We start from the raw sequence: 26,103 nt of genomic DNA, 5'->3' as shown, positions 1-26,103 counted from the left end.
TGTCAGAAGTATTTTATTTTATTTACTTTTAATGTTTTGACTGCCAACTTGATTGTATTTTGTAAAAAGATGAAAAGATCCATCCAGAAGCCAACATCTGTCATGGTATAGGGATCGTCAGTGCCCATTACATGGGTGAATTGTATGCACTACAACAGTCCAGGTCTGAAAATGGTGTATTAACAAGAGAAGAAAATTGGCATCAATTAGTGTTCAACAGCAATTCATAGGAAAAATGATTTAATGCGATGGTAAACATGCTTTTGTCCCCTCATTATTTTAAGTGCATCAAATTCAAAATTTGTTTATACTTTTATCAGCCTATTAATAGTTCAAATTTAAGCAATCAGATTCTTGTTTTCTGTTCCTTTTACAAAATGTCCCGACTTTTCCAGAATTGGGGTTTGTTGTGTATGAATGACACTGTGAACTAAAGCTCTGTACGTTAGATTTCTTCATCATTTTCAACATCTCTATAATTGAGTAGCATAGTTCGTCCTTCAGAGTCGTGGCTAATTTCTGCTTTTATAAATCTTGCCGGGTTTGTACAGAAGAAGCGTAGTGAATACTTTAGAGTATCTGAACATCCGTCACGCTGGTGAGAACATCTAAAGGTATTAAGCCTCCGCTTAGTACATTAGTATGAATCAGTGTGTGTTCCCGTTTGCATTCAGTGTCCAATAAATGTGAAGTTTCTGTTTTGTCTTAATGAAGAAAATAAAGTATCTTTTGTAAACAAGTTTAAATCTGTTTTCTTTCACAATGCAGAGCAAAAAAACTAAAAAAATGGCATTATTTTCATTCAGTTAAAGAGTACAATGTGGAATGCGCATGTTTTTGTACCAGTTTTAAGTAAATTCAGTTTGTATTTTACACACAGACCCGGCTTTTCTGGTCTGGAGTCTTTTTATAACAAAACAAAAACTACAAATTATTTTCATTCAACTAAATGATGCACATTTAAAACGTGAGTTATTTTGTGCTGCTACTGCAACTCTATGGTGGTTAAGTAAGGAAAAACAAGCAATGTGATTTACCGCTCTTAAAACTTATATGTATGTTATATGTACTGTTTATCAGGCTGCATGCTTCAGTCTTTTGACTAAAATAGCAAGCGCTCTGCTTAAAATTCAACTAAGCAATTTCTAGGACTTTATAGTTCTCCTGCCAGCGTGCAGCAATGCAGCAGTGCTGACACAAAAGTTACAGGGTGCACCTGCTGGCACAGGCCTGCTAAACTGTGTGTGTGTGTGTGTGTGTGTGTGTGTGTGTGTGTACAGGGAAAACTTAATTCACCTCAGCAGACCACTCGAAATACTTGGCGTGTGGCTTTTATTATAAAAAATAACTATTATTTTGCACTGGAGCTACATGGCTAATGTAGCTAATATGTAAGGGAAGCCTATGGCCTTCAGTTTAGCATTGTGCTAACTCCATGTCTAGTTACAATTACAATATTGATAAGGACCATGGTTGAAGGTTTTTCAGCAGGTAGTGGTGCAGGTGCTGCGGTTTCTGGGTTGTGGGTAGTAAGCTCACCTCTGGTCATTGTCTGTACAGAGTTTGTCATGTTCTCCTAATGTCGATTACCTCCGAACCATCTAAAACCTGAATACCTGTAGGTACCTGCAAACTTGGCTGCTCTAAATTCCCCCTGTGTGTAAGCACCAGTTTTTTTTTTCAGGTAGACTCCAGACTTACCGTGATCCTGACCAGGATAAAGGAGTTACTGAGGATGAATTACAATGCATTGATGCTCTTGAAGTACATGTCTGTGGCTTAGGGGTCGAAGTATGTGTATAACAGCGTCCTCTAGTGGTAATACTACATACATCCTAGTTTCTATTTAACCTTGTTGAACATCCCTGGCATGTTGCAAAAATAGGCTACTAATGATGTTAACATAAAAAACAGTGTTACATAAAAGCATTTAAGGGTGAAGGTGGAACGATTTATTAAATTTAGGCTGTGTAAACAGAAAACAGGTATCAGAAAAAATCCAATAGATCAGCACAATGAAGTCTGACCTGCCTGTCAGGACAGAGCTGAAGGCAGGGGGTGAAATTAATTAGCTGCTGAGGTTCAAAACTATTATCTTCAATTAAAAGTGTCATAAAAATGACTGGTGTCCCCATAACACCCCGTTACTACATGTTTAGATTAAAGTCCAAAAATAAAAGTTTGTACAGAGCTAAACTATAGGCTGGAAATTTCATTTCATTGATCTTTTAGATCAAGGGAACAACTATCAGACAGACCTGTTTTAGGAATTTCTAAATTACACTTCATTACACTAAATTATTATATTATTATTATATCATTATATTTCACCACCACCATCTCGCCACTGTGGTTTACATATGGCATATTACATATGACACCATACATTCCTAGAAAGTGCACAGTCACAGGAAGAGTGTAGAAATAGTAGTTATTTTAAACTTCAAATTCCACATGACGTTAAATCATTTCATAATAACATGATGCAGTAGTAATACAGACGAGTGAGGTCTGCATCTCCATTGTGTCCAGAGAATTTTCTTTCAGGTTGTTTTTAGTAACCTTAAGAGGATGAGAAATGAAAATAATGATAAAGGTAGACTTAGAATTAACATGCACAGTTTGGAGATTGTAATTTTTTCTACTATATGCCCAACTATTATTTTACAGCATGAAAACATGCTGCGATTTCTAATTTAAAAAAAAATTTGCTTCTGCATTCAGCAGTTCAGTTCTAGGCACCTCAAAACAAGCATGTGTGAAGAGCCACTTAAGTGATGAGCTGTTGGTGCTCCTAGATATTTACACTTTACAACAGAAATGGGAAACAAAGAGTTCAAAGCTGTTTAGTGTTACCAGTAGTACTGGCAGTGTTTGTATTAGAGACTGGATGGGTGTTTGCGTAACTTTTAACAGTGAGTATGAACCCACTAGTAGGAAGGACCATGTACTGTATATGCAAGCATGTAAATAATAAGCATGTAATAGTAGAACTGATTAATATTCTCACCTCTTACTGTTTATGTTTCACTGAGCTGTAGATGACTCTGTCATTGTGAACCGGTGAAAACTGCAAAACAATTCAAAGTAAAAAAAACAACAATTACAAACCCATTTCTGGAAAAGAACATTTTATAATGTGTTAATTCTCTTAATTACATTTATTTAAAAGCAAAGCAAAGATTTCCAGCGTTTTCCGTGACCAATTTAATTGAATTTTGTAAAGATAAACAAATGTTGGGACATTGAGGCATGTTCACCACTATGTTGCATCACAGTTTTAGCCAATTCTTGCTTGATACAACAGGACTTCAGCTGCTCAACACTATGTGGTTCCTGATTCTCTTTTTCATGAATTGCCTTACATTTCCAATGCAAACAGGCCAGTCAAGCACACACGCTCTGTGTCTATGAAGCTACACAGATGCCGAATGAACAGAATGATCACAGAATCTTTTTTGACATTTTACCACCATAGAAGAGTAAAAGTTAAAAATGCTGTCTGTTTATAACATGTAAGAAAGTCTTACTTTTGGATTGAGAGTGATCTTGACTGAGCTGTAGGTCACTTCTTCTCCAGAAGCTAGACGCTGCAAAGAACATGAACCTAAATTTAATTCAAGCTCTGCTGAGTTACACAGATTTATAACTTCCTTCTGTGGTCAGTGATGTAGAGGTGATTTTAAATATGTGGGGACTTCAGACAAAACTTGCATAAGACTTCTGAGTAACGTTTTTCCTAACCCACGTTCATACACAATGTCTCCCAAAAATACCTGAAACGACTAAAACATGTATCATATAAGATAGAAACTTAAATGCTTAAAATAAATCTCAGTCATGACTAAACTGGACATGAATGAATCACATAATTAAAAAAAAAACAGTGTGTCTGGTCCTGATGCACACAAAACCACTATAGTAATAATATTTTCCATTTGTGTGTTACATGGCAGGTCTAGAATTGCTTCACATGTTTTCTTTAAAAAAGAAAAAATCACATCCTCAGTTTCTCTCTGTTAAAGCTGTTCTGGACACAATGTGTTCTTACTGTAATTTTTGTTTACTATTATTTGCTCCTTTGTACAACTGCTTTACCTTTGTTTGGGTCAGGAGTAAGGCAAAATACATCTCAAGGTGACGCATATTTAGTTACTTACACCTAGAGGTCAATGGCTTAGTGGCCAATCCCTCTACTGCCATGTTTTTAGGGAATGTAGACAATTAACAAAATGCCAAGAGGAAACAGACATAGAGAGAACATGTGAACGCACCTTGCTTTTTCCATCTTCTAGTTCGTGTGTCAGTGGATCATCATAAACCTGTTGTTAAAAACACACTCACGTCAATCTACACATTAAAGTGACATTAGAGTTCATCAGTAAAAATGTTACCATTCAGTTGTTATTATTATTTTAAAATATTACACAAAATGGGTTAATATGCCTAGAACTTCAAATAATAATGGAATGCATGTAGTGTAAATTCTTTTTTTAAGTTACTTGCAAGTAAAAAATAGAATGTCTACGTAACCACATAACCACTTCCTAATATTTCCTAAATGTATTAGAGGATATTGCATGAGTAAGCAGACACAGTTATGAAACACACCAGACTGCAGATTCTTGCTTCATTCAGGTCCAACGCTCCTTCTGCAAAAGACAAAAAGTGCTCAAGTTGCAAATTATAGTTTAGCATTGCTTATGCTTATGTTATTGCATTATGTTCCTTTTATTGTAAAAATCAGGGTCAAATTAAAGCAGACTTCTTTATCAAAATACACCCCTTCACAATATTACGTTGTATCATAGATTTCTAAAAATATATTGGGTAAAAAATATACATGAATGTCAGAAACCTGAGGCTACAGTGGGTACAGGTTCATAGTTGTATATTACACTGTGTCATATATTAACTGGTGTGATGAATCTAGATTTCCACTGCGCCAACAATCTAAATAGGTCTGGATTTGGCCTTCTTGTTCCTGTCTGAAAAAAGTGGAACCCGATATGATCTTCGAAGAATAACTGTTGTGCAAGCTGTTCTAAGAGAGCAGTTTCCGAGATATTTAAACCAGCCGTCTTACATAAACAACCATGACAAGGTAATCACATCTCCAGCCTTTTCTTATGTTTGATGTGGACTCTTGAGCCATATCCTAATAATTTTATTTAAAAGTGCTGCCGCCACATGATTGGCTGATTGAATTAGCAAGTTTTTTTAATAAGGTGACCTGTAGGTGAATATTAAGCAGATAAGGCGTAATAAGGTTTACCTCTGCGTGACTGGATGCCTATTTAAACAGCTGTTTCCTGTCTGGTAGGTGCTACACTTGAGGAGACAAATGATTGCGGCAGACATATTTGGTTGTTTGTTTTTGTAAAAGCCAATAAACATCAGCTCTGAGCCTCTTTACCTGATTAAACCCCTCTTTTATGTCTGTAAGTGCCACAGCATCTAAACACACTTAATAATCAATGAAGTGCGGCACCTACATTACCAGCTGTGCCACCAAGCACATTGTGTCAAACAGAAAGTAGTTTGTGAACCTAGAACAAAACATTCGGGTAATCCTGCATTTTACAAGCCACCCTAAAAAGCAAAATACAGCAATAGGACAGTGGTAGATCAGTGGTTAAGGTACTGAACTAGTAGTCAGAAGGTAGCTGGTTCAAGCCCCACCACCGCCAAGCTGTCACTGTTGGACCCCTGAACAAGGTCCTTAACCCTTAATTGCTCAAATTGTATTCAGTTATAATTGTAAGTCGCTTTGGATAAAATTGTCCTCTAAATGCTGCAAATGTAAATGTAAGCAATTACAAACCAAAGGTAGAATTTGGTGTTTTGTGAATTTGGAAACATGCAACATGTGGGACTGACTCTGTAACACCTTAAACCAGCTCTTTTAATCAATAATATAATAATAATAATAATAATACATTTGATTTGTAACGCACTTTACATTTGGTACAAATCTATAGGTTGGGTCCTTACAATAGGCTCGCTGTTTAAAAAAAGGTTAAGAAACCACAACCCACAATTGTTTTGTATTCAAACAAAACGACAGATTCGTAAATCATACATCTAAATTTTACAACCAATACAGGCTCCAAACTCTCAGAGTTACTGCACACAAGGCAATTTTAAATAAAATAATAAAAAAATAAACATTTAATATGGACCCTTTAGAATGTAAGAGCAAATTACTCACTTTGTCTCTTTTTGAGCTTCCAGAAGACCCCACCAACCACCATGAGCAGCAGTAAGATCCCAAAGATTATCCAGAGAACCAAATTGGTGGCATTACTACAAAATATGGTGAATGGAAGATGTTTACAGTATTTAAGTTTTTGTTTTTGTAGATTGATTCTGTCAACCATGTATTAATTTATTCATCTTTAATAACTACTTCATCCAGAGTCACAGGGGGTTAGATCTTTCCCTGATAAGCTGGACACAGGGTGGGACACATTCTGGATGGGGTCAATCCATCACAAGATGTCAAAAACTTTCTTTGTGGAGAAATATTGGAGAAATTTAGATGAGCCATGCACCCTACTGGAATGTATTTGGGAAATGGGAAGAAGCTGTGTGGCCAATCATAACCAGTAACAGGGACGCTGAAATTCATACATCAGAGTGGGCTAGTGTATAAGATTACTGCTTCATCTGAGCTCTACTGTAGTACCTCTAACATCTATTATGTTTATTATTATGACACAATGGATGAACAATTAGGCACATTAATAAGTAAATCATGCATAAATCTGAGTTTGTTATTTTATCCTGCATTAATTCAAATGCTAAAATTGCACGCTTCCCTTAATATTATATTCCAATAAGTGTAAATGATTTGAAATTAAAGATAAATCAAAAGATCTGTACTTACAACTGTGAGACTTCAGTGTTTTGCTCAGGCAGACCTATAAGGAACACGATGCAAACTTAAAGTAGATCAAGCTTAAGATTATCTATTGTTATTATTAAACAAAACATGATATTACACAAATTAACTTAATGAAGTTAAAACACATAACATACAACATTTATTATAGTATTTATGTAAGGAACAAAGCTACCCAACACCCATATCACCTGTGAAAAGTAATTGCTCCCCTGTTATTTAATCAGCTGGTTAACTAAAATTAATTGATAAAACCAGTGACCTTTTCTATTACTTACACTCTTATCCAGACAGACAGGTTGCCAGTCCATCACAGGACACACACACACACACACACATATTTACACACTTTGGCAATTTTAGTAGCTCCAGTTAACCTGACTGCACCCACACAGACTCAGGGAGAACATGCAAACTCCACACAGAATGGACCCTGGCCGTCCAGCCAGGAAAATAAACCCAGGACCCTCTTGCTGTGACGTGACAGCTTTACCCACTGCACCACAGTGCCACCAAAATTTGCTTATCTATATTTTTATCTATACACAAATAACATTTTATCTCATTTGAAACATGCACCATCAGGTCAACAAAACAATCATATGGCTTCTGTTTTTTATAAAAATCAAAGAACAATGTTGATACCTTTATGAGAAACATCAACGCTGAGGTGAACAGGAACCTCCTGATTTCCAACAACGCACCAGTACCAGCCAGCATGATTCCTGTTCAGTCTGTTCATCTGCACAGCGAATGAAGTTTTCCCATCATCACTGATCTGCACTTGAGAATTCAGTGATTTTTTCATGTTCCCAACATTGTAGCAGTTCCCATTTTTAGCTCTGCACCACTGCTTCTGTTTGTTTCTATATGCTGCCCTGTAGAAACACTGGACTGTGACGCTGCCCCCTTCTTCTGCCCTCACTCGGCTGTCCAGTACAGATACGACAGGATCTGAAAACTTGAAGCATACAGGGGAGTAAGCATCTGTTCCTATCAAAAATCCATTACAAACCTTAGTGACAGTAAATCATGCAGGTTTCTTACCTGGACTGACCATCAGGAACAAAGAATCACGATCATCCGGTATCCATTCATTACCAATTTCAGCAGCACACCAGTACCGCCTGGAGTCAGACACACTCAGACTATCTAACTGTACGATAAACATATTCTGATCTGGATAATCAGTGACTGATGTACGTCCAGTTGTGTTTCCATAAGCTACTTTGCTGCAGATGTTCCAGAAAAGTCCTTTACACCATGTATTTACGGTTTGATTTGTATTGTTTTTCATAAAGACAGGGTATAGTGACAGATCCTCCACTTTTTCCAACTACATTTGTCAGTGTCCTCATGCACTCCACACCTGCAAAAGTGAACCACATGTTATACACAAGTTCTGTCACTGTGATAAACTTTATACTTTTATATTAATGTACGGGGCAGTAAAAGGTCATTACCTTCTGTCTGAATGTCTCTGTTATTGGATATTGATCACCAAATAACATTAAACAAAGAAAACACTGACCTATTTTTGTTACTTATTTCAGTGTGTCTAGTCTACATTCAGATCACTTTTGTAGGAAAGTCATAGAATAGAATAGAAAGAAACTTTACTATTAGTAGTTCACTGCACAAGCTTTAGCTGCAGAGACGCCGCTCTTGTAAAAAAATGGTATAAATTAAAAACTATAAGGCAAGATTCCAGCCTATAAGTCAGTAGAACTGAGAAAAAAGCTCTTGAACTATGAAAACGGGGTAATAACTAGCTCTCTAATGTGACTGAACAGTGTTAATCTTTAACTTATTTTAACTGATTTGGAACTTCATTAATACAAAAATGTTAAAATACCATTTTAATAAAAAATAACTGTGGTAGTAATTGTTCAACCTGAAATCTCACTAGTGTGGAGAAATGTTACAGTGCTGTACTGACCTGACATGCAGCAGAAAAGCCCAGACAGAGTTAATAAACCCACCAGTGTATAAAGGTTCATGTTTCTGTGAGAGACTTAAATGATCAATCATCTTCCTGTCTCCAGACAAAAAGCCTGTCAGTTTAGTTCCTGTTTTTTTTTTCTTCTCTTTCTCAGATTTACAGGCTTTTACATCATATGGAAAACCACAAGCAACATGATTAAATACATAATAATAATAATGTCTGAATTTTAGTGAGTGATTCATACATAAGAGATTGATTGCAACTATAATATTATTATTACAATCTATAATTTTTTTTAATTTTGTTTGTCTTTAAATTAATTATATATAAATTGTAATACCAAATATACAAACATACCCAAAGTTTTCCATCACTGAAGCTGTTCTCTTACTCCAGTGTGCTACAGAAACACCTTTCACCCCACTGTCATCCTGGTGCACTTTTTAAAACACGTACATATTTAACAGAAGTCATGTCATGGTCAAAGGAGTGTAATGTTTTATATGGAACAGTACAGCACAGAAATTGTCATTTTGGAGTCCAGGCATTATTAAGTTTATTTCATAGCCAAAACATTGATTACATATGAACAATAACATTCAGTATTTCTTACACAACTGCGTCTACACACCTTATTAATACAATAACTATATCTTAAAAGTTATTAAAATACAACCATAAAATGAGCTACATCAAGTTTTTCTAAGCATTTTTAATGAGTAAATATGTCTGAGGGGTGTCAGCACTTCACACTTGACAAACATCAGTTACACATATAATAATAATAACAATAACAGTGATGATGATAAGAATATTAATAATGTTAATTTGATTTCCATTGAATTTTCATGTTTTACCACTGCTTCATCCTGGTCAGGGTCATAGTGGGTCCTGTTTCTCCTGACCCTCCTCAAAGCATTAACATAACCTGACAGGACTCCAATTCGTCACAGGGTCTCGGCCGATGCCCCAAACCCCCATCCCCCATCCCAATTCTGACCACAATAAATTATTTAAACTATATCATTAACATTATATAACATGAATATTACAGACTGACAAAGAAAGGAAATCATCTAAGATAAAATAATAGGAAAAACTTGACATCTTACACACTGTTACACATCCTGTTGTGCTTAACAGATGATGTGATTGGTGGTTAAACCGGTGAACTTTATGCGGGTGGGTTGGACTCATGAAATGGTTCAGAAAATAAATGAAACTGATGTGATAATGTTGAATGTTAGAAATCTCTCACTTGTGAACCACAGTGCTGTAGAGTGTGTCACTGTCAGCAACTTCTGGTAAGAGCTGGAACATAAAACATGTTGGAAAAAGAAGAACATATAATTTTATTTACATTTACATTTTACATTTATATCTGTACTGTTTGTAAATTTTTTATTTCAGATCTACACATGGTTACAGCTTCACGTCATATATACTGTATATATATATATACTATACAAAGTCTATAACAGGTTTCGTAAATGACCGGCCCCGTCATCAGCAGTATTATTACACTAAACAACTAAACCAGAAGCTTTGAGATGAAGGCAAACCTGCTCCAAGTTCTTCTGTTGTGATTTCTTCTTTCTTGACTTGAAAGTAACTGAGCTGTACGTTAACTCAGGTTCAGCCTGAAAGAAACATTCAGTGTTAATCACCATACCCAGCAAATTTGCTTCTAAAATCGTTTTGCTGAACATTAAACATGGTACTTACTGTGCTCGTTCTGGTTTGATTTTTCACTTCTGCAAGTTACATGGAGGGAGACAATTTTGCTGTTGTTAACCCGAATTCGACCCTTATTGATAGGCTTTACATAAACTGATTAAATGAGAGTAATAAACACACTGGACACAAGTTTCACTTACTGTGCTTCTTTCGTAGCATGCAGATGATGATGATGATGATGAGAATTCCCAGGAGACAAAGAGCCACTAAAGGCAGAATAATAGTGTACAACATTGGACTGCTGTGGGAAAACACTTTTGTTAGCACACACTGGCCAAATATGAAGACTGACTTGTGTATTTTGCATTATTATAAAATCTATAGTCATAAAAACAGTAACGATAACCTACATGTCCCGTACAAGTGTACAAACATTTTTTATTGCACCTCTACAGCCTGGATCCTTTGATCAGAGGCGGAGACCAAAAGTAAGGTAGTAAATCCTTCTTATTTCATTATTTATAATTATGCTTCTAGATTAAACATAGATGTTGGTCAAGAAAGCCTCAATTGGTGTTCCAGTTCATTCTTAAGTTGTTTAGTAGCTTTAGGGGCTGAGGTCAGGGCTCTATGCAGGACAGTTTAATTTTTTCTTTATGAATTTATGGACAGTGCTTTTTGAACAGGGGCACAGTCATCCTGAAACTGCAAAGGGGCTTCCCTAAACTGCTGATAATAGTTGCATATAATAAGCATATAATTTCCTTTATATAATTGATTTATTACATTATTATTAGTGCTGCTGTGTCTGATCCACTCATCAGTGTGTGGAACATCATGTGTGGGACAGTGGTAGCCTAGTGGTTTCGTAAAGCTTTGGGCTATCAACCGGAAGATTGGAGGTTCAAATCCAGGATCTGCTATGCAGCCACTGTTGGGTCCTTAACCCTGTCTCCAGGGGCGCTGTATGATGGCTGTCTTTGCGCTCTGACCCTAGCTTCCAAACAAGCTGGGATATGCGAAGAAAGAATTTCATTGTACTGTACAACTGTTTATGTATATATGACAAATAAAGTATATCCACTCATACCACTACAACACACTAACACACCACCACCATGTCATTGTCACTGCAGTGCCGAGAATAAGCCAACACCTAAATAATACCTGCTCTGTGGTGGTCCTGTGGGGGTCCTGACCATTGAAGAACAGCATGAAAGGGGGCTAACAAAGTATGTAGAGAAACAGATTAACTACAGTAATTGTAGACCTACAAAGTGCTTCTATATGGTAAGTGGAGCTGATAAAATGGACAGCGAGTGTAGAAACAAGGAGGTGGTTTTAATGTTATTATACGGTCATTGTATATTACCATATAATATTAAAAAACACTGAGGAAATAAAGTTATCTGAGTAAAAAGAATAAAAACCCTGTTACTGCTTTAATAAACCATCATAATGAGAAACTCCATTAGCAGCCATGTCACTGCATGATTAACAGGCAAGTAAAGATTTCTTCCTGTTATGATCAGTTAAACTACGTTTACAGGCAACACCGTTTTTTTTACTTTAAAATGATATTTTTGCAGAACTGTGGAATTGACTCTACAGCCTGAGGTTTTGAACTTCAGCACACTTCATAAGTGCGCCAGTTTTTACTTACGTGGTTTCCTTCATGCCAGAGCCTGCAGTCACAGATGCTGTGGGTGAGAGTTAACAGACTGTAAGAAACTCAAGAAGATTTATTTAATTTCACTTCTTAGTAACACTGACATCCTCTGTTACCTGATATTTCCTCTGATAAAGATCTGTGTGATAAAAAAAAAAAATATATATATATATAATAAGAAATGGTTGTAAATTAAAAGCTTATTTACAAACAAAAAGTTCATTTTACACTTACGAGTAATCAGGTTTATGGCGAGTCACTGTCGGCACTTCAGGTTTTCTATGGGTAGCAAAAGTGGTTAAATACTAATGTTACAAAATATTGCTTGGTATTATTTACAAGTATTTATATTTTTGTTGTTTGATAAACTTGATGAACACACTAGCAAACATGTAGGCTATAGCAGACTTGGGCATAAAATTGTGCCAAGTCAGATATGCAGACCAGAATAATCTATTATGGCGGCCCCTAAAAAACAAAATGAAAGCTTTTGTACTCACACGGGGGATGTGTGATGATGAGTAGTTACTGTCACAGTTGTCAGAACTGAAAATAAAAACACTCTCATTGATTTTTTTAATTGCATCATTTGACCAATCTGTAAAGAAGTGATTCTGATAATACCTGGTGGATCAGTGACACTGAGATAAACAGGAACCTGCAGAGCTCCTGCAATGCACCAGTACCAGCCAGTATCACTCTTGCTCAGTCTAGTCATCTGCACACTGAAGGATCTCCCATCATCCCTTATCAGCACTTTAGAATTCTGGGATTTCCCAGATTTCCCAGCTGTGTTACACTGGCCCTTGGCTCTGCACCACTGCTTCTCTTTATGCTGATATAAATTGTATTTACACTGGACTGTAACACTGCCCCCTTCCTCACCACTCACATTGCTCTTCAAAACTGACACATCAGGATCTGCACAAAGTTCCATAATTTGCACAATAAAGCACATACAGTGTGTGAAATATAATGGAAACAGATGTTCATTATTTACCATTACTAATGTTATACCTGATTTCACTTTAATATAAAGATCTTCTGTTTCATCCCACTCAGTGATTCCACCGATCTCCACAGCACACCAGTACATTCCAGTGTTTTCCTCCTGTAAATCTCTCATAGTGACAGTAAAGAGACTCTCAGCTGGGTAATCAATCACTCTCACTTTCTCACGTGTATTATTGGCATAAGCCAGAATCTTGCAGTAATTATAGGCTGAACCTCTATCATAGCACCAGTATTTTTTATGTAGTTTATATATTTTATCATAATGACAAGGGATGGTGACGGATGTTCCAGTTTGAAGCTCTAACTGCCTTGATGCCCAAATCCAGTTATTAAGGCCTGGATAAAAAACAAACCAAGTACTATTGTTATGCAGTGTAGAAATATTCTTGTTTTAGTTAAGTTACATAAACCAATATTGATTAATACATATACTTTTATGTTATTTGTTACTAATATATCAATTTATAACTTTATAAAATAACAGTCAGCTCCACAATTATAAGCACAACATAAAAATCATTGACAGAAATGATCAAATGTTAAATATCTTTCATTACATCTTAAATAAATGTACATCTCAATCTTTATTATTAATAATGTATATATTGTTTTATACTGTACTGTTCTTTTTGTACTGAGTGCCTTGCTATTTCTTATCTGCTGTAACACTAAGAATTTCACCACTGTGGGACTAATAAAGGATTATCTTATCTTATCGTATCTAATTTAATTAATCTAATCTATTTTATCTTATCTTATCGTATCTAATTTAATTAATCTAATCTATTTTATCTATCTTATCTACGTATCTTGTTTTATCTTATCATCTAATTAAATATTAACTAAATAATCCAGGTTGGTTTGTGATTGTTTTTTAGTCAGCAGATTATCAGAAAACACACAATAATATTATAAAAAATTTTAATTACAAGTTCAAAATACATGTAAATGTAACATTTGTGTTTTAAATGTGTGGCTTTTATTTTCATAGCATTAATTTACTTAAACTTTATGTTCACTTGAAATAAATCTGTATGGACATTTTGTGTGAGAAAAGCTAATTTACCACCTTCTTAAAATAACTTGAAACATTTTTATGAAGGTGCCGATTCTGGAGCTGACCTGCATGTATATCTGTATAATAACATAAAACATTTAAAATGCACTTACCTGAGGCGACAATAATAAAAATCAAAAAGATCGGCATGTTATTCTGATACTGACTGAAATGTGAGGGGATTTTGGTACTTGCACCTACTTTGTATAGTTGGTGTGGTGTTTTTAGCCCAAGTAGTTCCTCTTCCTGTAAACAAGATGCTGTAAATAACCACAGTGAAGAGAAGTGTGGGCTGAACCATACTAAAAGACTGAATAAAAGAAATAACCAATTATTATCTAAAAAAACTCAAATTTCCAATATTAGGACATAATTCTCCTCAGCACAAAAATAATGGGGTATTAAAAGTTAAGTAATAAATTGCTGATTTCCTTTCTCACTTTAAGTAACTGAGTGTGAGAAGTTTCGCATGTTCTCCTCATGAATATGTGTGGTTATCATGTACACCAGTTTGCTCTCACCATGGTGTGAGATGCTGCTCTCAGTTTTTTTAAGCATGCATGTGTGAATGTGTAAGTCGAATGTGTAAATGTTCTCAGGGTGTGTTCATGCTCTGCACCCAATACATATAGTAACAAATTTAAGCTGGCAGCATGGTGGGTGCTTGCACAGAACTAGGATCCCAGGGACCTGGGTTTAATCCTCACCCTTGATTATTTTCTGTAAGGACTTGTGTGTGTTCTCAAGTCAATGTACTAAAAGGTTTAATCAATCATTCTTTCATAAAAATAATGTTTAATGATGGTGATGGCACAGCTGGTAGACTTGATGTCGGGTCCTGTAGATCTGGATGTCTAATAAACTTGTGGTCAGATGTCCACATAGCTTTGGCCATATGGTTTACATTGTTTTATGTAAAAAGGTTCATTATTTCATAAGTTAAGCAACCTGATGAGATCCATGTAAAATTTTAGCTTTAGCCAAGGCCAAAATCATAATTTCTGATTTATGTAGATGTGCTCACAATGTCCCCCCACTATACTGATATAAAAATTAGAAATTAACATGTGCCACTCACTAACTTTGCATAATGTTTGGATGGGTCAGTGTTTCATCAGTTGTTGATATGGCAGAAATGTATCAGAATTGCAGAATTCCAACCCCAGGTAGATTTGGTCCCTTTCCAAAGTTCAGTTCACGGTTGCGGCCTTGGTTTTAGCTCACGGATTTCAAAGCCATACTTTATTTTAAAAAATGATTACTGTAGAAGAGGACAAGAATAATCTTTATTTATATAAAATCTTTTTTTACAAGACAACAAATCAGTCAGTCAGTCAAATTAAGGCCAACCACATAACCATAATAACAATAGAAATTATAAAGGTAAATTAATGACTTTTAAATCAGTTAAATTAAGTAAAAAAAGATTTTACAATACATTGACAATAAATCAAAATAACTAACATCCATCCAAACACACTCTGTTATATTTAACAATAATTACATTTATAGGTTATTGGTAAACACTAATAATTGACATTATTACATTAAGTTACATTTATGTAGTGATAAGACATTTTAATGGTCACACACTGGATGTTCACAGTAATTCTGTATAAATAAAGGAATAATAAACAGAAAATGGTTCTGCACACATTCTCGTGTACGGTCTTCTGGCTGGTATGTTGTATACGGACTGGTGTACACTGTGTAAACAGGAACTATGTCAGATACCAAAAATAGGTTGGGGTAACTTTAGTGGTTATAATTTACATGTTTAATGCACACTTAGTAAACAGATTTACTGCCAAACAGCACTGAAGCTGCATATTTTCAGTACACAAGAAAACTACATTCCAGCTACTGTGTCATTTATTTATCAGACCAACATTATTAATTAGTAACATTAAGAATGATGATTGGCCCCAGCAGAGAGCCTTGAGGCACACAATCACAGTTTTTCACACTTTTATTCATACTGTAATTGGGTTTAACCGGTGTGTTAAATAACTTACGATTCAGTGGCAAACCACGGAGCTGTAGATCGTTCCTTCATCAACAGCTGGAGAGACCTGGAACATGCAAAAGTGACGGTAAAGATTTAGCATTAAAAATGCCTGCAGAGATCCTCAGGTTAGATTGTACTGCAGCCATGAGTTTAAATGAGTGATTTTATTTCTCTAATGAAGGACAAATTGATGTGGTTTTACTTACCGGTTTAGTTTTGGAAGCAAATGTTACAGAGCTGTAGGTCACATCTCGATCATGATCTTTTAACACTGAAGGCTGTAAAGTCTGGACACACAGGAAATATCACTAAATATAACTAACTATGTGTTCACTAAATACACAATCATACATAGTGCATCACAAATAGTGGAAACACATTGAAGATGTTATTGATAAATATTGTAATGAAATAAAATGTTGTTGAAAAATTGATTTAAATTTATGTGTCCAGACTTTAGGGACACCCTGTAGAGGAAAATGCAAAACAAAGAAGACGGCTGACAGAATTTATTATTAAGTGTTTATCCATAGATCCAGATAGCATTGTATTATTTCAGTTATGGTATACTGTAAAACAGTACGTTTTAAGGACCCACATTTCGTCCATGTTTTTTTATGCAACCCAGACCAAAACAATGCATCTTACTCTCTCTGTACAAGATGCAACATAAAACCTCCACAAGGGGGCGTTTGTCTACAGGTTTATTTAATTATTATATGGAAAAATCCTGCTGTAAAAGATCTGAAACATTCAACCAGCATGTACACTACAGCAACAAGTGTCATGAACAAAAGCAAACCTGCTTCAAGTTCTTTCGCTCTGATTTCTTCATCCCGGAGTTGAAAATAACTGAGCTGAACGATGGCTCAGTCTCAGCCTACAAGAAATATAAAAGAAAACTCACATTAACGAAACGTTCAGCCTTTTTTAATTCATTAAGCAGTAGGGATGTAACGATGCGCCACAAGACAGTTAAATTCAAATCGATTTGACATGTAAAATGAATCAACATTCACTTTAAACAGCAGAGGGCGCTGGCACGATACACCTCGCCTGGTTGACGTCACTGGCGCTATACGCCTGGTTGCCAGAATCGGGGGTTTTCAGCCAAATCGGGCTTTATTCAAAATTGTTTTGCATAGTTTGTACCAACCTCAGAAATAAAAGGGCATTCATTATTTAGATAAATAAAAGTTAATCACAAATACAGTATCGTGGGTAGAGTGTATCCTTACATCCATATTAAGCAGTAATAAGGTAATAGATACAAGTTTTGATTAAATGGTTTTGGATTGTATTATGCCAGGCATGAAATAAAACACTAACTGTAAGAGCAGTGATGTCGTTGCTCCCCTCACTGATCCTGGTTCGATTTTTTACTTCTGGAAGTAAGACAAAGGGAATAAAACAGAAAGAACCACTACAACTCATATAAATCATACTGGATTAGTAGATATTGCTTATAATATTATACTGTATAAAAATGCTCTTAACTTACTGTTCTTCCTTCGTAGCATGCAGACGACGATGATTACCAGAATCACCAGGAGCAAAACAACCAGCCCCCCCAGAGGCAAAAGAATTGTATACACTGTCCAAGTGTAGTGAGGACAAATGTTCATGTTTTAATCATACAAAAAGATTCATGACTGGATTAAACTGCAAAGAGCAGCAACGGCTTCATGTAACAACAAGCCAAACATGACTCACAACACAATATAATAGAGTCGTTGTTTAGAACCACGTGGTTTTCTCAGTACCAAGCACTGTAGTCAGAGAATGAACAAACTTGTGTCATGAGATTGATCAGCAGCATTTCATTTTTCAACAATCTTCTGCTACCTGAAGTATCCTTCAAAAGACAGTTCTGTGTTTTAAATACAAGGACTAAGAGTAACTATTACAATATGTTCCCTCTGAGCCTGGCTCCTTTAAAAGTTTCTTCCTAGTTCATATGACTGAAGTTCATTCCTCATTTTTTCCCACGGCTCGATCATTGAAGGTCCAGACCTTTATTTCCGTACGGCTGATGAAAATGAAACTATTTGGAATGGACTTGAGTTAGTACCTGGATGTGCAGCACCAATGCTGAGCTGGACAGAAAGGTCTAGATCTCCTGCTTTGCACCAGCATCTACAGATGAAGCGAGTCCCAGACTGATTCCATTAATTAGGCCAAGTGTCCAGGTCCTGCATATAGTAGGGTCTGACTGCAGACCTGGTCTGCAGTCAGACCCTACTATATGCAGGACCTGGACACTTGTCCTAATTAATGGAACCATGAATTCTACTCTCTATCTCTGTCTGTCCAGCAGTTCATGACCTAAAGCTCAGGCCATATCTCATGAATATTCATAAATCATAAGCTGGAACAGCTATGTCATTATCCACAGAGACATTTAGACATTTTAGACATTTTATTAAAACAGTGCAACAGTTTTTAACACTGGATGCTGTGTTAGCTGAGACAGTGGCTCCCTTATTATCATTCTACAAAGCCAAACACACAAGCATAAAGACTACTAACCGTGCAATCATTAAAAGTTTATAGAAACTGACAGAGAATAACTGTATTGTGTACAGTACAGTAACATACCACCTTAAACATATTAAACCGCTGAAACTATCTGTATATTTTGTGGTAAAAGTGGTTACATATTTACATTGGGATCCTTTTAGCAGAAGGATGTGACAATTTAGTGAAGACGTTTAGCAAGACATTGACCCTAAGTCAGGTAAGGTGTAGTAAGGTGGCTCAAATTAGTTGTACTTACACACATGAACAATCTAGTTAAAGAAACAAGTTAAACTGTTTTATCATTGTAAAGGAATATAATCATGTTTGGCGTTTTTTAAACAGACAAATGTTATGGAATGTCAGTGCTTTTCGAAGTGCTTTCAGTCTGTATCAAGCAGTGGAAGAACTTAAATATGCACTTCTAGGCCAAAAGTAAGTGCTTCCCCCTGTTGTTCTAATTACTTAGTTAAAGCGTTTCAGCCACACCCATTGCTAATGTACAAAATTAATGATATTATGAATTTATATCTGTAAATTATAGTTATCAATTTTCTTATATTACTGTGACTGAGAATAGAACCTATCTATTTCCTGGGCTGCTCCCGTTAGGGGTCACCAACGGATCGTGATCCACATTATTGATTTAGCATTTGAATCAGTTTTTACACCGGATGCCCTTCCCGACACGACTCTCCCTATTTATCCAGGCTTGGGACCGGCACTACAATGCACTGGTTTATGCATCCTAGCAGCTGGGTACCTATAGGACAATTCAGTGTCTCCAGTTAGCCTGGCTGCATGTTTTGGGACTGTGGGAGGAAACTGGAGAACCCGGAGGAAACCCATGCGGAAACAGGGAGAACATGCAAACTCCACACAGAAAGGACCCGGACAGCACCACTTGGGGATCGAACCCAGGACTTTCTTGGTGTGATGCGACAGTGCTACCCACCGAGCCACCATGCCGCCCATTACTGTCACTGAGAATATTTATGTAAAATTCTAATTCTAATTTCAGGGGGTTGATATTTCTAATCCTCACAATTCAGATGTGTTCAGATGACAAAAGCAATGAAGATGTGTAGAAAGATTTAGAAAGCATGTTAATGTAACAGGTTAAATGTTAAGGAAGAGGATGGAATCGTTCTTGTACTCTCCTCCAGATCGGGAACAAACCTGCGGTTTAAAACAAAGCATGTCAGAAAATTACATCCTTTCATTTCATTCAAATCAAAAGTTTGCATACACTCCTAAGAGGTATGGACACTATATAGCTAAAAGTATGTGGACACACCTCCAAATTACTTAAAATTCTTAGCTGTGTCCACTGCTACCAGGTGTATAAAATTTCTAAAGGTGTAAAGGTCATTATTTTCTAGTCGTGTCTAATTACCCGATTGCATTACGTTTCCTTTCTACTGATGCTGATCTCCAATTCTGATTGAGGTGAGCAGACACCTCCAACATGTGTGCTGTACCGACTGCATCTTTGTTCATGTATCAATCGATGTTCATGTAGCTTCCCAGCCCAGCCGGATAGCAGAGCTAAGATTCGATACGATGTATTTAAAATCCCAGCTCTGGTGTGCTAGCGTATTTGACTTTTTTAAATTAAAGTTAAAAAAAAAAAAAAAATTGGGAGAATAGATTGGGGAAGGCCTTTTTCTGTTCCAGCGTGACCGTGCCTTTGCCCACACAGTGCTCTACAGACATGGTTTGAGAAGTTGGGTGTAAAAGTGCACTTGCCTTAATGAAGCCTTGACTATTTAACATCTTTGGGGCATTGAATTGGGACATTAATTGCTAAAAAGCCTTCTCTTCCTACATCAGTGCCTTGAATGACCTTACAAGTGTTTTTTGTGAAAAGCCTAATCAAAAAAGTAATGGCACAAAAGCTCAGGTGTTTACATACATTTAGTCATATACTATATACATTTAAATAATTTAGTTACAAAATAAGAAGCTGTTGCTGAAATCATTTAAACCCCTTCCATAAGAGTATGTAAAGTTCTGACTTGAACTGTAACATCAGAAATGAAATGTGCTTGTATCAGGAACAAACCATGAGTGCAGATTCAGTTTCATCCAGCCATCTGTGCTCAGATTTCTTTTCTGTGAAATGAAACAAGACCAAACAGAGTCTGTACATAATCATCAGTGGTTTCATCTGGTCAAACTGAACCTGCCTATGAACATAAGACTAAATGAAGGAAAGTCCCAGATATCAGGTGCCTCAGAAAACATTGGTTGATGCCTCTTTAAATTTGCATTGATTGCAAATTGATGATTCTTACTCGTACTTATTTATTAATTTGTAGTGCCTCTTTTCTAGAAGAGGAAGGAAACAAGGAGAAAGGAATCAAGGCTTCTCATATTTGTAAAATTAGTTATATGCAAATTGGGACAGTGCAAAAAAGTAAATCTAATAAAATATAAAACATGCTACAGAACATGTCTGCATGTTCATATTACAATCGTTTCATGCAGTACATCTTCCAGAAAACATCTGCACTCATTATGTTCTCTTTTTGAGGTTCGAAATCATTGTGGTCTCGGCATATTTATAAGCACAAAGCAGGTCGGCTAATGTAATGCAACTCCATACTGAATTTAAATGCATCTAATGGCCTAAGACGTAATAAAACAAGGACATTTCTTTTTGATGTACAGATATAGTCAAATCATTACATTACATATATTTTTTGCTTGTAACTAAATGACTGAAACATAGTTAACTGTGGGTTTTTAAATAATAGTTTTTACATACAGCACACCTAATACATGTCTCTTAGATCCTTTCAGCTTTTAATTGACATAAAAAATTTCTTAAACAGCTCTGGTTGAATGACAGACAAAATAAACTCTTTATTTAATCTGTATCTTAAGATAAATAACAACATGTTCTACACCACCAAGGACACTGTTCCATTTACTTTGTATTAATGGACCTTCTCATGTATCTATGACCTTCTCATTGTTATGTCAATGACTGTTAATGTTGACTAGTTTACATTCAGTCGAAGTCATCATATCATATTTTAAGAAAGCTAACAACACATTTATAAATAAACTGGATGTTCCAATCGCTCAGTTGTAAAAAACTTCAACCTCAAGGCTGCGATGACATACATGTCCCATATGGGTTTACGTAAACATTTAAACTCATCTGTTATATGAAATGTATAAAACATGATGTATGACATGGGAAATCTTACTATGTTGTTGCCATATCCTCCACGTTACAAAGATTGCAGTCATCAGGAGCAGTAGGACTGCACACACGATTAATGAAGACTGCCAGACTGGGTAACTGAAACAACACATGGTAACTGCTTTAAGCACATCTTTTTTTTGTAATAGACAAACAGAGGTCAAGGTTCTATGCTTCTCTATCCAGGCAGTACATAAAGTAAAACCAATTTTATTTGGAATGTTACAGGTTACACTTTGAAATAAAATAAACAGTTATTTTAATCAATCTCAAGAGTAATTAACAATGTTTGATTAATAATGCAAACATTGAATAATGTGGATACAGGGTGAAACAACAGTTTAATACCCTAGCCCACCATGTTCGACTTGGCCTGGCACTTATCAGACACAGTGTGCCAGGTTTGAGAAGGGGTGGCATATACGGAATCACCTTCATGGTGCTGCAACAGCGATTCCTACTGTCTGGTCAAGGCACAGACATCACTGGCAATAAGCTGATAAGAGTTGTGTGGATTTTTTTTTACAAGAATCTGTTGCTGGCCTGTATAAAGCGGTGACAGGCAACTTCAAGCATGTGCTAGCCAGCTGCAGAAGTGCACAGGAAAATTTGGTGTATTCAAATTGGGACAGTGTAAATCAGTGTACTTCATGGAGTATAATCAGGGAACTGTGATATCAGGTTTAACTCCACCCGAGAACCCTTTATGAGATATATAGATTTAAACAGAGAGACAGAAGCTAAACTGCTGACCTGTTGGACTCCTGAGTCAGTGGATGTGCTGTAAGGAAAAAAGGTCAAATGTTACTTTATAGATTAATTTATAAATCACATTTACTGAATGTTCTCTTGTGTGAAGCCTCATGGACCACTATTCCAATTATCTTTAATTAGGTATAGCCAAATGTAAACGGGCATTGAGAAGCCATCTGCTATAGTTAAACTTGACAGTAATAAACCTAATAAAGTGGCAACTGGGTTTTAGTGTTATTTCACATATTTACATCAATCTTCTCAGAATGCCTGACTGAAGTACGTACTGGTGGTGGTGAGACTTGGTTTAACAAGCACTTGAACAGACACTTGCTGCTGGCCGACTCCACACAAGTACCATCCTGCATCCCGCATCTCCAGCTTCTTTATCGTCACGTTAACTGTGTCCTTCCTGTCATCGCTGATAAGAAGAGATTCACTGCTGAAGGTCCCAGAGGAGTCGGTAAACTGGCAGGAGTTCATGTGCCCACTTCTGCACCACCACTTTTTACTCCACCTGATGAGAACATGGTGTTTTGAAATTCACAAAAATCCAGTGTGAATGAATATTTATTTAAATGTAAGGAAACACTATGAAACAGAAATGAGATGTCCAAATAGTGCACATGAAAAAAATATGTAGATTTAAATAGTGACAAAAAAGAAATAACAGGTGGCCATCCGGTCGGTGCGGTACCTGTGTTTTAGACTGTAGAGGAACTGGATAGTGATACTGCCATCCTCCTCGCCAGTCATGACAGCGTTTCCCACTGAAATACCTAAAGTGCCCAAAAGATTAAAAAATGTACATACCCTGGTGCATGGTGTATAAATGTTGTTTAATGAACAGCTTCCCCTACTCACCATTTTTGACACTGATATAAAGAGACGCAGTGCTGTCGGATTTCCAAATGCCCCCTATCTCCACCCCACAATAGTACCAGCCCGAATTCTCCTCCTTCAGCTCATGCATGGTCACAGTAAACACATTCTGCGATAGGTCATCAGAGATAGTCACACTGGCTTTAGAGAACGGAGATGAGCCCGGGTCGTCAGTTCGTGCCAGAGTTTTGCAGAAATCATACGTAGAGCCCTGGCACCAGTACTTCACATTCTGAGAGTACTGAGAGTTGTAGTGGCAGGGGACAGTGACTGATTGACCCTCCAAGATTTCCAGGTTTCCCACTGTGGTCACAGTGGAAAAAGCACCTAAAGCCAAATAAAAAAATATTAGCACAATATCAGTAATAACACAGTGCTAAGAACAAGCCATTACATTTCACATCACATCACAGACATCTTAGCGAGGTTTGTTTTGGTTATTGGCATACTTATTTATTTATCAAGTATCTGTTTTTAGCAACTGATTAGCTTTACCTAAGCAACCAATGCATACACTAAGCAAAACCACTAAGCAAAACATTGGCATCTGCCAAGCAATACCTTAGCAACCATCTAACATACACACAATCACCTATTTGAGCAAAAGTATTTACCCCCAGCTTTCTTGCACACACTCTTCACACACTCACTTACACCTTATCCACCTACTGGCTTGATTTTCAATGGGAAATGTGAGAAAACTAGCGTACCCAGAAAAAAACCCACATAGATGTGGAAATCATGCCAAACTCAACACAGATAGTGCTCGAAAGTGAGAATCAAACCCATGTCCTTGGAAACCTAAAACAGGGAGATGTCAACAATCCTTCCAGACATTAAACAGAGATAAGGGCAGAACTGCAGACTGTCCTAAAAACACGGACTTTCCTAAAGTAATACACTGACCATTGCAGTGAATTGCAGACTAATGTTTTTACCCACTTGCGAGGTAATTTAGGGTGGGGTGGGGACATTTTGAGTTTCATTTTCAGTCATTTTCAGTCACCAAAAAAAAAAAACTCTGTCTATGAGCTGGATTATATAAGTGTTAAATAAGTGTTAATAAAATGATTTATTGATCAGTACTCATAATACATATATTGCTGTTGTGCCTTATAAAAAAACATTAAGATCTCTCTTTCTTTCTATACATAATTGAAAGATTTATTATTTGATTTATTAGCCTTATTTGTTTGTTTTGATCTAAATATTACCCTGACCAAAGTGACTGTGAATGTGGGTTAGAATTCTTCTTTTGCTTGAGGAGAAAATGTATTTGTGGAACAGTATTGCTGGATTAAGTTTTATGTTGGTGCTATTAGAAGTTGGTGCTTGATTTTTAATATTTATATGAATTATTTATTGATTTAGTCATATTTTAGGAATGGGGTAAAGTATGGGAAATGGGGAATCCCGCGATTTCTTCACAGATGATCCTACTAATAAACGTTTTCGTTAGTTAAAATAATGACGCTGCATTCAAAAAGACATCAAGAACCTTTTTACCATGTTTCAGATCTGTAAACTACATGCACATGAATAAACAAGTTCAACAGTCCAGGCCCACTTTTTTGCTAAATAAATAAGTGCGTTTTACAACCTCAGGCTATTTCTAAATCCTAAACTGCTCTAAAAGAACTTAAACTTAAGAAAAATGATTAAAATCTCACCTGGAAGTTGAGGAATGAGAACAGTGAGAATAAGCAGTGGAGTCATTTTTAGGCGTTTTTCATTGTGAAATCTTGCCCAGAACAGTTACAGGAGGGTTTAATTCTGTGTTCACTTTCATTTCTCCTCCAGAGCTCCAGATACGAAGCTCTCAAGCTCTCTGTAACCCTTTGTGTTCCAGACCACAATGAAAAATCAACCATGGTGAAGCATGAAGGTTTGTATAAACGTTTAAAGGACAACATGTATTTGACCTTCTCCCTTTTTCCTAGTTTTTTGCATGTCAAAAGCCATAGACATCCTAAATAAACAGTATTAAAAATGAACATCCAACAGCTGGCCATGTGTAAAAGTAATTGCTCCCCTCAACCAATTAACCGAGTTTAATTAATAACTGGGTGGCTCGGTGGGTAGCACTGTTGCCTCACAGCAAGGAGGTCCTGGGTTTGATCTCCAGGTAGAGCAATCCGGGTCCTTTATGTGTGGAGTTTGCATGTTCTCCCCGTGTCCATGTAGGTTTCCTCCGGGAACTTCGGTTTCCTCCCACAGACCGAAGACGTTGTCCATGACTGTGTTTGATATTAAACTTGTGAACTGATGAATCTTGTGTTACTGTCATGAATGTAACCAAAGTGTGTAAAGCATGACTTTAAAATCCTAATAAATAAATAAATAATTAATAACTAGACAAACACAGGACCTGGATTATTGCGACAAGGCAATGTGAAGTAGCTTAGCTATCTCAACAAGCAGCACCCAGTGCTGCAATTTATAGACATTCCAACAGAGATGAGA

At 36.4% G+C, this 26,103-nt stretch overlaps 1 pseudogene; it reads right to left on the bottom strand.

The window, feature by feature from the left end:
* Nucleotides 1–2,269: 2,269 nt before the first annotated feature.
* Nucleotides 2,270–25,410, bottom strand: LOC134302240 (uncharacterized; annotated as a pseudogene).
* Nucleotides 25,411–26,103: the final 693 nt, after the last annotated feature.

Source organism: Trichomycterus rosablanca, chromosome 25, assembly GCF_030014385.1.
Source record: "Trichomycterus rosablanca isolate fTriRos1 chromosome 25, fTriRos1.hap1, whole genome shotgun sequence".
NCBI classification, from domain to species: domain Eukaryota; kingdom Metazoa; phylum Chordata; class Actinopteri; order Siluriformes; family Trichomycteridae; genus Trichomycterus; species Trichomycterus rosablanca.
The sequence above is the reverse complement of the archived record's forward strand: the minus strand, read 5'-3'. Positions and strand labels throughout refer to the sequence as shown.